The sequence below is a fragment of the Pseudorca crassidens genome, chromosome 3 (genome assembly GCF_039906515.1).
Source record: "Pseudorca crassidens isolate mPseCra1 chromosome 3, mPseCra1.hap1, whole genome shotgun sequence".
Classification (NCBI taxonomy): domain Eukaryota; kingdom Metazoa; phylum Chordata; class Mammalia; order Artiodactyla; family Delphinidae; genus Pseudorca; species Pseudorca crassidens.
In genome coordinates, this window is record NC_090298.1 from 86,201,523 (window position 1) to 86,213,776 (window position 12,254).

Below are 12,254 nucleotides of genomic sequence, written 5' to 3' on the forward strand. Positions count from 1 at the left end.
AACATAGATCATTTCAAAATAACTGCCTCAAGATTATGTCACTAGTGTCTTAGAATTGTCACTAGAAGAACAGTAGGGACTTCAGCAGAGGCCTGAAAGAAAAATCTCTTCTATCTCTCATTTCTTGTTCTAATTCACTTTCTACTTTGTAATACTTAGAAAGCCTTTTTACAGAGTGTTACTTCCTTTTAACAACATTTGATACATAAACTTCAGTTCTTCAGAGGAAAAGCAGGGTCTGGCAGAGTGTACAATGGAGTAAACTTCTGTGCATTTAATTATTTTTACTTAGCAAAGACTATAACAAAGATACTGTTTAAATCTATGCCTATATTTATGTGTATGTATGTCTGTGTGTGTCTATATGGATATCTAAAAGTATTTGCGTATCTGTATGCATGTTTATCTCTCTAGTCTCAAAGAACAAATCCAATTTTAATCTACTAGCTCTTCAAAGAGTGAAGAAATATTTGGCCATGTTGGAGTTATTCAGAAACCATATAATTAATACAAAACCATATGTAATGAACTTTTTGAGCATTATAAGGGATTGTTTTTTGAGGAAAGTTTACATACATTCTCTTTGTGTCTTCTGGTCTTATCTAGAACCAGACCCCCCAGCAAGATGATAGGACACTACAGAAAAAAAGACGGGGCTAGGAATTAAACACAACTGGTTAACATCGCCTCTATTCTCTTTGTATGTGTTGAACATAGACAAAACACTTGAATTCTATGAATTTCAAAGTCTAGAGGAGTTAAAAAATGATTTTTCACAGAATTATAAAGTATTGTAAATTATAAAGAACTGTAAATTATCAAGAATGGAACTTCACACACTGCAAGGGCCTAGTTTATAGACAAAATGTTTTAATTATTTTGTTTACAAGATTCTCTAAAAATGATTATTTGGAAAAAATTTAAAAGCTTATTTGTCTAATTACATGGCCTCATATGACTTATCTAATCTCCTGAATACATAATCTCCACAAATACAAACTTTGATAAGAATGTAAGAGAATATAAATCTTCAAAGAATTAATAAATGACCATAAATGAAAATCAACATATGCTTTAATTTGTCTAGGAGAATTTACTAAGGCATTTTGAACTGGAGTCTTGGCAAATGCATTAGATATATCTGTTAATTTACTCAAGTAAGCCTTTTAGAACAGCTACTTAATCAGATACATACATGTACTTATACTTTAAAAAATAATCCCTTATATTAATTTGTTTCTCTGATGAAATCTGAATAGTTTCCATATAAGTGTTTTCTGAGTTATTTGCTTGCATTAGCATGTATCACCATGGTTCTCCACATTAGAACAAACCAGGAGCTACATCTGTTACCCTTAAATTATCATTTTATAAATTAGGGAATTAAAGGGAAAAAAACCCCCAAAGCTTCAGATAATTGTTAATGTAGGAAAGGTAGACTACTTTCCTAAATGAGTTCTCGTTTGCCTTTTCCTTAAAGGTTGCTTTCCCACAGAGTTCTATCATTCAGACTTCAAATTTTTAGGCTGAGATTTTCTTCACTTTCATGACTTCATCAATTTCTATGTGTGAATATTTTCCACCAAAATCTCTAGCACAGAGCTTGCCCTTGTACTTCAAACACATATACTGAACTGCCTTCCAGGCATGAATAACTGGTGTCCCATGGATGTATCAAAACCATAGTGTCTACAACTGAAAGCATTAATTTTCCTCCAAAACTCAATTATATCACCATCACTGGGGTTACACAATCATACAACCTAGAATTTGTCTTCAAATATTTTATTCCTCTCAGTTTGTACATAATTGGTAACACAGCCCTATTTCTCTATCTTTTTTAACAACTTTTATATCTTCCTGCTCTATCTCCACTGATGCTGCTTTATTTCAGGCAAACATCTCTTATATAGACTGTCACTCTAGTCGTTTAACTAGTCTAGATGCCTTTTCTTTCAAAATTTGGCAGATAAATCTTTCTAAAACTAATAACAACAATAAAAATGTGATCCCCATTATATCCTAACTTCAAACCATTCATGAAGTTGCTTCCTGTTGCCTGCTAGATAAAGAATCCTTAGCAAAGTATGAAGAGTTCACCATAATCTGGTCCCTGCAGAACTCTCTAGAGTTATTGCCTTCACATTCTACTTCCATAAATCTAAGATATCAGTCAAATGGAACTAGTTGTTCATCACAAACTACCTGTGTTTTGCAACTATGCCTAGAGTACTGAAATCATATGTCAAGATATACCAACACTGGGATGCTGTCCAGCAGCTTTCCAGTCCAATTAAAACTGGCAACTCATTTTGCACCAACTATAAAATTTTAAAATGCTTTATTTTTCATAATAAAAATATTCCATTTACGTAGCATCTAAATTCTCTTCAGCCACAACATTATGGTAAACTCATTGAAAGCTGGAATCATACTTCATCTCCCATTAAGTTTCCTCAATTCCTGTACTTAGAATAGTAATTGACAGAAAGCAAGTGTCTATCACTGTTCATAGAATAAATTAATTCCCAACCAGTACTTATTAATCCATTTATCAAACAAATTGGACCAGTGTTCTTGATGTTCAACCCAGGGGAAAAATAAATTGAGTTTGAAATTCTGGGGATAAAAAGAATAATAAATATTATTATTATAATGATATTGTTGATGATTAAAAAATGCCTCCAAGTATTCTGAAAGAAACTAACTCTCTGGGCTGGTGGGATGGCAGGGGTGAGGGTGGGCAGTTGGGGATAAAAGGCAATGTAATGTGAAAATTATAATAATAGGCAAGTAATGAATTTTCAAGGATGTGTTGTGGACCTTATAAATGATATTTGTAAATATGCAACCCAATTGGTGGCAAAAACAAACTGGATTAGAGAGTTATTATGTCTTTCATTTTAAGTTGTCTTTTGACCAAGAGAAAGAGAATTAGAATATTCTTAAATTGATTCTAAGCATTTATGGTTATACCTCATTTATCTCACATTACTGAGGAAGGATATTATTATTTATATTAATGAAATAATCAGATAACTGAAAGTATCCTTAAAAAATAAGTATTTATTCTACATACACGATGGTGCCATGAAGAGCTCTTCAGAACTTCTCTCTAGAGAAATGAGCAAATCTGGTGAAAACCACTGATACAAATAAATAAAGCTTCTGAAAATTGACCTAGGGAAACACTAAGGGCACTGTATTAAAGGAAACAAATAATAATTTAAGAAAATCTCCTAAAACTCTGCAAGAACAGTGGAAGTCTATGCACTTGAGTCACAACCCTCTTCCCCCCTCCCATCACCCAGGTCAACTTGATGGAGGCTATACTTGGGTAGGTGTGGCCAAGAAGACAGAGTTTTTCGGTCCTCATCTCCCAGTCAAGAGTTGCCATATCTGTGAAAGTCAGGTCACCAACATATTTTATCCCCTTCAACACTAAGTTGAAGGAGCTAAGTGCCTAGTAAGTCCAATAGGTCAGGAGCTCCCTCATCTACCAATCCCCTACACATTGGATAGAGGTTCTACATCAGGCATGGCTATCCAAAAATGTTGGAGTCAAGTGCCTTCACTCCAGCCTGCTTGTTGAGCAGATGTTCCATGCTGACAAGGCAAGCTGGCGGAACCAGAGGCTATAGCCACATCCAGCACATAGTAGTGGCTCAGAGAGTCTTCCCAAAAGGAGAGGAAATCCACAAAAATAGAGAGCTGTAAAGTTATCCCCAAGGTTATTGACTTTATTTGAAACAAAGTTTGGGGAAGTTCCCTTGTAAGGACACCGAAAAGAATACCTTAATTAAGAACAACAAGCTAAACCATAGACCATCTAGTTTACCAGAGAGAACAAAGAAAGCTAAGAATAGTCCTGTTGGGGTCATAACACTGTCATCTCATGGTGATTGTGTGCATGCTCAAGGCTGTACCGTCCAAGGACACCAAAAGCTGCACAGTATGGTAGAAACTAATTTCACTAGAATAGCCAAGTCCTAAAACAAATAAACAGACAAATAATAAGAAAACAAGCCCTGGAGAGGAAAGAAACCAGTATCCAGAGTTGCTGAAAATGTCTTGTTTTCAACAAGAAATCATGAGACAGGCAAAGAGCAGAAACTGTGACCAAAGCAAACAAACAAACACACAAAAAGCAAGACAACAGAAACTGTGTCAGATTTAACAGGTAGGCTTCAAAGTAACCATTATAAATATGTTCAAGGAACTAAAGGAAGCCATGCTTAAAGAAGTATAGGAAGATATAAAGACAATGCTTCATCAAATATAAAATATGAATAAAGAATTAGAGATAAGTTTTAAAAGCAAGTGAAAATTCTGGAGTTGAAAAGTACAATATTTAACATTCAAAATTCTTTAGAGGAACAAAATGATAGAATTGAACTAGAAGAAAGCATCAGCAAACTTAAAGGTAGCTCTATGGAGATTATTCAACCTGAAGAATAGAGAGAATATATAATGAAGAAAAATTAAGAGAGACTCAGAGAAATGTGAGATTACTTTAAGTGTACCAACATAGCATAATGGAAGTACCACAAGGAAAGGAGAAAGAGAAAGGACCTGAAAAAGAAATATTCAAAGAAATATTGGTTTAAAATTCCTGAATTTGCTGATAAATGTTAACCTATACATTAGGTTAATATTTATCCTAAGAAACTCCCAATCCCAAATATGATAAATGCAAGAGACCTATACACAAATACATGGTAGTAAAAATACTGAAAGACAAAGATAAAAATTTGAAAGCAGCAGGAGAAAAACCACTCATCAATTACAATAATATTAACACCTGATTTCTAATCAGAAACAATGGAGGTCATAAGGCATGGGAAAGCATAGTCAAAGTGCTGAAGAATAACAACTGTCAACCAAGAATCTTAAAACCAGCAAAACTACCTTTCAAATATGAAGGTAAAATAAAGACATTCCCAGGTAAACAAAAACTGAGACAATTCTTGTAATTGCAAAGAAAGTGTGCAAGAACTAATAAAAGAAGTTCTTTATAGTGGAAGCAAGGAAATCTAAATAGAAATTCAAATCCATGTGAAAAATTGAGTACTGGTGAAGGTAACTATATAATTATAAAATACCATGTAGATTCATATTTTTATTCTTTTTTTCCTCTTAACTGATTTGAAAAGCAATTGCATGTATAAAATGGTACTGTTTGGTCTGTACCATATAGAAATGTAGTATATCAAAGAAGCACAAAAGAGGTGGGTAGGAGCAAGATGATGACTCAAACCCATAGGAACAAGTGAAGAGAAATGTAAATGGTAATTAAGAAGGTAAATATAATAAAATCTATAAATATATACTTGCTCTTATTTCTTTTCTCAGCTTTTATAATTTACATGAAATTATGCAAAGTAATTCATAGCAGTGTATTGTTAATTTTGTAGCATATGTAAATGCAATATTTATAATAATAATAGGATAAAAGTAAAAAAGACAGAATAGAGCTATATATGAGTAGCATTTCTACATCTCAGTGGAATTTAGTATAAATCTGAAGTAGATTCTGATAAATTAAAATGTATGTGGTAAGCCTTGGAGCAACCATAAAGAAAATAATTCCAAAATATAAGGAAAAAAGTTAAGTATTTTCTCCAAAACATAAATAAGCTATCCAGAATAAACATTTATAAATGTACTGCCTTCTTAACTGAAATTCTGTGAACATATATTAAATCTTCTTTGGCAACTTGAGGCCATGATTATGAATATAATTGACAACATAAATAAGTACAAGTGGCTATACAACAATGTGAACTTGAAATATATAGAACCGTTTACTGTTAATCTAACTTCCTTCTTGTTTTTCCTTTTGTTATTTGTCAAGTGGTAATCCCCTCTTTGTGTTCATATCACAACACATGTTAAATGAGATTCATTGATTTATGTACCTGTCTTATTTCTCTTTATTCACACCAAGCAGCTCTGGGTACTGCAAACATTAAACACTAAATAAATGCTTGAGTAAAGAATAAATAGAGATTTGGAGATTAACCACTTGAAGTGGTTAACAGTAAGGATTCTATTTTGAATACTTACTAACGCCTTTGCTGGCTGAACTTCCTCTAAAAAGTTATTTAAACTCTTCCTGTTTCTGTTCTCTCATTTGTCAGATGGAGATAAATATAGTGCTTATCTCATAAAGTTGCCATGAGGATTAAATTAGTTAGTATCCAAGAACAGCACTCTGAGCTGGATCTTACATACAATAAACACTATTTGTGCTTGTCCATATTATTCATGTATGGATATGCTAACATTTGTTTTGGTTGCTCTGGTAAATCTTTTGATACTTTATGTTCTTAGTAAATTTGAGATAGATGAGCTTATCAGATAAATCACTTCTGGATAAAACTTCACATTTACTTAATTCTTTGCTATTTGCCTTTCTATTCTCTTTGCAGGCTACTCTAATTATAAATAGGAAAGAATAACTGCAAAACACAAGACATTTGTCTTTGGAGAGATTTGAGAATATGACTGAGAAGACAGGGAGATCTTATTTTTTAATACTAATTTGATAGTGAATACTCCATCAAGACAGAGACTTATGAACAACTAGGATCAGATTTTCTATATTGTTTATATCCCCTTGGTATTCAACATGTTTTTGCAGTTTTGTCACAATGCCTTCTTCACACTCATTTATCTGTTTTCCGTTAAATGTTCTGATGGTTCATGTCAGAAAGATAGTGTAGGAATTCATACCAAATGACAGAGGATCTGTATTGTGGAATCTCATTGACTGACACGTGGCATTAACTTACAGGAATTTTGTGCTTTCCAAGTGTTTTTTATATTATTTTAAATTCACCTCAAAGAAACTGTGATAATCCTAAAGAGTCTTGCTGAGTATCAAGAACTTAAGAACAGCACTGAAGAAAATGGACTCTAAAATTATTTAATGTTTAATTTATCATGTCCAAGGGATATAAGTGGCTCAAGCACGTCACCAACTCTAGCTTTTATTTATATATTTACTATTACAAGTCTTTCTGTCTAGTACGCAAGTCTTTAAGTTCCTAATGAGTCTTTTGCTTTGAAATTATGAAAGGTATGATAATCTCTTCTTTGTGTGTTCATGCCACCTACAAACTTTGGAATCCTGTGGCATGCATCAGATTTTTCAAACAGGTATTCTGTCAAGGACCTAGGAAGGTTTCTTGATGAGAAAGGGAATGGAATGTTAAGGGAGTGCAGAAGCCAAATATTAAATTACTTCTAGAAATTAAATGCTTCCACTGAAACCATGCAAAATGTATAAGAATATTTCCAGAAAGTAAACAACAAAGAAAAAAAAAAACTCAAACGTTTTATACATCCTGAGAAATATGTTCTAAACCTATATGATCCTTGATGTTCTCACGTAGGTGGTAATTTCTTATTAATATCAATATATAATTTAAAACTTAATTCTTATATGTAAGAAGTGGCACACTCAGTTTGGAAGCCCTAAAAATAGTGGTCTCTGTTAGGTAGTATTTTATAATACTCTGATATCCTCAATGTGTACAGTTAGTGAAAATCCCTAATTTATTCCTAAAAAAATATTTATATTCTCAAGATTCTAACTCAAATACAGTTTTCCTCTTCCAGTTGAAGACGATTCTAATAAAATAGCTCAGTCCAGGGTTTCTCAACCATGGCACTATTAATTTTTAGGGCTGCATAATCCAGTGCTTTGAGGGGCTGCCTTGTGCATTGTAAGATATTTAGCAGCATTCCTGGCCTCTATCGAGGACCCTCCCTCAAATTGTGATGATCCAAAATATATCTAAACATTGCCAACTGGTCTAGTCTGAAAAGAAGTGTTTTATTTTTTAATACTATGCAACAGATTACCACAAACTCATTGGCTTAAAACAACACAAATTTATATCACAATTTCCCTGGTCAGGAGTCTGAGTTAGCAGGATATCACTAGGCTGAAATCAAGGTGTTGGCAGGGGCTTCCATTCTCATCTAGGGCTCAGCAAGAAGGATGCCATCTGCAAGTGAAGGAGAGAGGCTTCAGGAGAAAGCAACCATACTGGTACCTTGACCTTGGGCCCCCAGTCTCCAGAAATGTGAGAAAAATAAATTCTGTTGTTTAAGCCACTCAGTGGTGGTATTTTATTACAGAAGGCCTAGTAAACTAATACAGAAGACTATTCAACTACCTCAGTCTGTGGCAGCAAAGCTGTTGGTTCTCAAGAAACTACCAGGAAGCCAAAGTGAATTTCACATCAGGATACAAATGCCTCTGGAAAATCATAGCTTCTCCCCTTCTACTTTCCAAATCTCATGCGCTTCCGGTTATTGCACAGCAAAGGGGATTCTGGAAAATAGTTTCCAGCTTCTCTTCTATACACAGAAGAAATTTTAGAAGATGTTATTGGTGAATCCAAGTTGAAAACAGGCAATGAAGCATGGTATTGATAAGAAATTTGTTCCCAAATCTTAGCTTGCTATTATTTTTGTCCTTGTTTCTTCAGTTTGAGTTGTATTTGTGCTACACTTTAATCTTCTTTAGTGCTCTTACTATTATTCTTTTAAGTGTATATTTCTTCCCAGTTGTTCTATTTCATTAGTAGTTGCCTAATCCATATGCTTTGGCTGTATTTTTCACATGGCTACTGGATCTTCTTGGATTTGTTATTAATTTATCAATTTATATTTTCGGCTGCTCATTGCTTTATCTCCTTGGGTTACTTGAAAGATAGTAATGATGATTAACTACTCTTTAGCCATAGATTTACTAGTTAATAAGCTATTAGTACCTGTAGAAGGTGGGAGACTTGACTAAGGAGTCTTCTAAGTGGTGAAGTCTGGGTTTCTCAGTTTAGGGGGCAGAGAATAGAGTATGAAGGACTCCTCCGGCCAAAAGTCCATCCTCTGGAAGACCCTGAGGAAAGGCTCTGTTCAGTATTTGCAGCAAATTTTTTCACTTTCAAAATTCTAAAGTAGTGAAGACCTCAAGCCCTCAAAGCTGTCCAGTTCTGGAGTGGTGGGCATTTCAAAGGCCATCAGGCTGCTGTCTCTCCCAACAATGGAAGAAGTGGAAACTTACAGAGCTTCTTTAATTAAAAAAAAAACCAAAACCATAAAACTCTTCTCTTCCTACAACATCCACTAGAATTTGACATTTTGAATTTATACTATTTTTCATCACTTACAGATAGGAATATATGACACAAATGGCTAAATATTTTTTAGACTACCAATTATTAATCAGGCTCCATTCCTTGGCTAATTATCTGAATTTTTTTCCACTATCTAAAAATAGTTTGAATTTATACAAATAAATTAATGAATGAAAGGACCAGAGCTTGAAAGCAGATGGATGATGATAGAATATAAAAGGATTCCTCATTTGTCATCTTGCTGAAATTCCAAAGGACCAGCCAGTGGAAGAAACCTTCTTTCTAGAAAGAAGTTTTCTATCTTTTACACCAGTTGCCTTAATAATAGATAATTATAGTCTGTCTACACACTTCCTAGAGCTTAAATTTGATATAATTTTATTCATTTCCTGCCTTAAGTCACTTTTGAAATTTGTTGAAAAATTTTAAACATCTGCTTAATTCCCCTGACGAAGTGGCTACATTTTATTATAAGTGAGGCAATCTGTATGTTTAGCTTATTTCTTGTGTGTGTATATTCAGCATGGTGATTTGATAAAAATGGGCCTATAGATCTAAATCATACATTTAATAGTCATTTGCAAAGTTCAGAGAATTTTTGAAAATTTAGAAATTTAAGAGTACAATTTTCTTTTCTTTTTTTTTTTTTTTTTTTTTTGCGGTACGCGGGCCTCTCACTGTTGTGGCCTCTCCCGTTGCGGAGCACAGGCTCCAGATGTGCAGGCTCAGTGGCCATGGCTCACGGGCCCAGCCGCTCTGCGGCATGTGGGATCTTCCCGGACTGGGGCACGAACCCGTGTCCCCTGCATCGGCAGGCGGACTCTCAACCACTGCGCCACCAGGGAAGCCCAAAGAGTACAATTTTATCATGGCTAAAATAATCATAAGTGATGCCAGTACGTCCTTGTCTATTTGATTTATTGGCTCCAATTTCTATCTACATATTAAAAATGGGTACCCACGTGTCCTGGGAGACAGAAGCTTTCGAGCAGCATGACTTACTTGCTTTCAAGTCGAACTTAGTTTTATTCTTTTGGCAGCTGCTCAAGCTTATTACTCCATAATTGGCACTAACAGCTGCCTCTGCTGTGTAAACCATATGAACATCACACAGTCCAGACTCTCACCATCTCATTTAATATTAGCTCACTTTTTGTGCAATGAATTGTGTAGTCACAAAAAAGCAAACCAAAAAATAGTATCGAGAGTATTATGATCTTGAATTCAGAAAAATTGTGGTCTTAAAATATTCCTTTTAGTGTCTGAATCTGATACATTATCATAGTTTCCTTAAAGCCATGCATATATTCATTTTCTACATAGTTTTGTCCTGCTTATAAATTAAAGGAGAAAATAAATGTAAAGAACAATGCTAATAAAGTAACAATATGAAAGATTCAACTTCTGCATTCAGAACTTAAACATAAATTATAAATCTATCTTCACCTTGTGAAGCACAATTTTAAATAATGGACAGGAAAGACAAGGCTAAGTAGAGCTACATCAGGGTATTACCTTGAAGCATATGGAATTTTATCCAGTTGAAGATAAGATGAACTGAAATCTCTAATTCAGAAGTTTATCTACCATAAACCAAACATTCATCCATCTGCCCTCTCAGTGCGATGAAAACCTTTGGCCCATAATAGAATTCACCTTAAGCATGTTCTTTTATAAAACAGATGTTTCTCTTAATCACGCCCAGTTAAATGTGCAGTAAGCTTAGGAAATACATCCTGACTGACAAGATACATCTAGAGTAAACAGGACTGTTTAGTTCTTTGCAACAAGTAATGCTGCTTGATCACTAATTCATTTATCATGTACTTCTATGTGATGGTATTGAATATCTTCTAATGTCAATGTACCGAATTAGGAAAAATATGGGATATGTGGGTCTAATAAATGATATTAATCCATGCATACTCTAGAAGATATTAGATAAGATAAATATGAATGTAAATATAGATGTGTATTATAAGTATATGTATCAATTAATATACATGAATGAATAAATAACTACAATATAATTTCAGTTACTGTAGCTGAATTTAACTATTACCAAAAAACAAAATAATTATTTTAAATGAGTGATTTCTAATACTGTTTCTTGAAAACACATATTTAAGTTTAGCCTGATTTATTTACCTCATGAAATTTTAAGAAACAAAGATTTCTAATATAATTTTCTTATCTATTCATCTTTATCAAATCTACTACTATAAAGACCCATATCATCATGTCTGAAATAAAATGCTTCATGGTTTTAGCCCCCTCACCAACCCATTTTAAATTACGCAAGCATATTAAAACACATCAGCTTCCTAAAACAAATTTTAGATATCATGATGTTGTTTGGGAAAGTAAAGAAATACCTTTTTTCTTAACAATCTAACTCCTCAAGATAAATTATTTACAGGATCAAACCTTGCTTTGCAAATAAACACCTACTTTCACAAATCCATACACACACACAACACGCAAACACATTTTATGTCCTCCTATCTTGAGCCTTCACTCCTAGATGATGTTCATTAGATTTGATAAAGTGATTAAACCTATTTGTACAAACCAGACTTTGTGTGTGTGTGCGTGTTTATGTTAAATCAGGCACTCTTACTTTATGTGTTTATAAATAATTTATTTATAAATCTTTTTTCACCTTTGTAACAGGGACTATCCTAAGCATGGGTGAAAAAATAACCAAGTCATTGTCCTTGCCTTGTAGGAATACACATTCTTTTTTTGTTTGGTTTTTGTTTTTGTTTTGCGGTACGCGGGCCTCTCACTCTTGTGGCCTTTCCCGTTGTGGAGCACAGGCTCCGGACGCTCAGGCTCAGTGGCCATGGCTCATGGGCCCAGCCACCCCACAGCATGTGGGATTTTCCCAGACCAGGGCACGAACCCATGCCCCCTGCATCGGCAGGCGGACTCTCAACCACTCCGCCACCAGGTAAGCCCTGAAGTATACACATTCTTGATGGTTAAAGAAGTTTCCTCTATTTTTATTTTGCTGAGAGTATTTTTTAATGAATACATTTGAATTTTATAAAATGTATTTTTGTGTTTCTTTTGAAATTACTATACTACTTTTCTTCTTTAGTA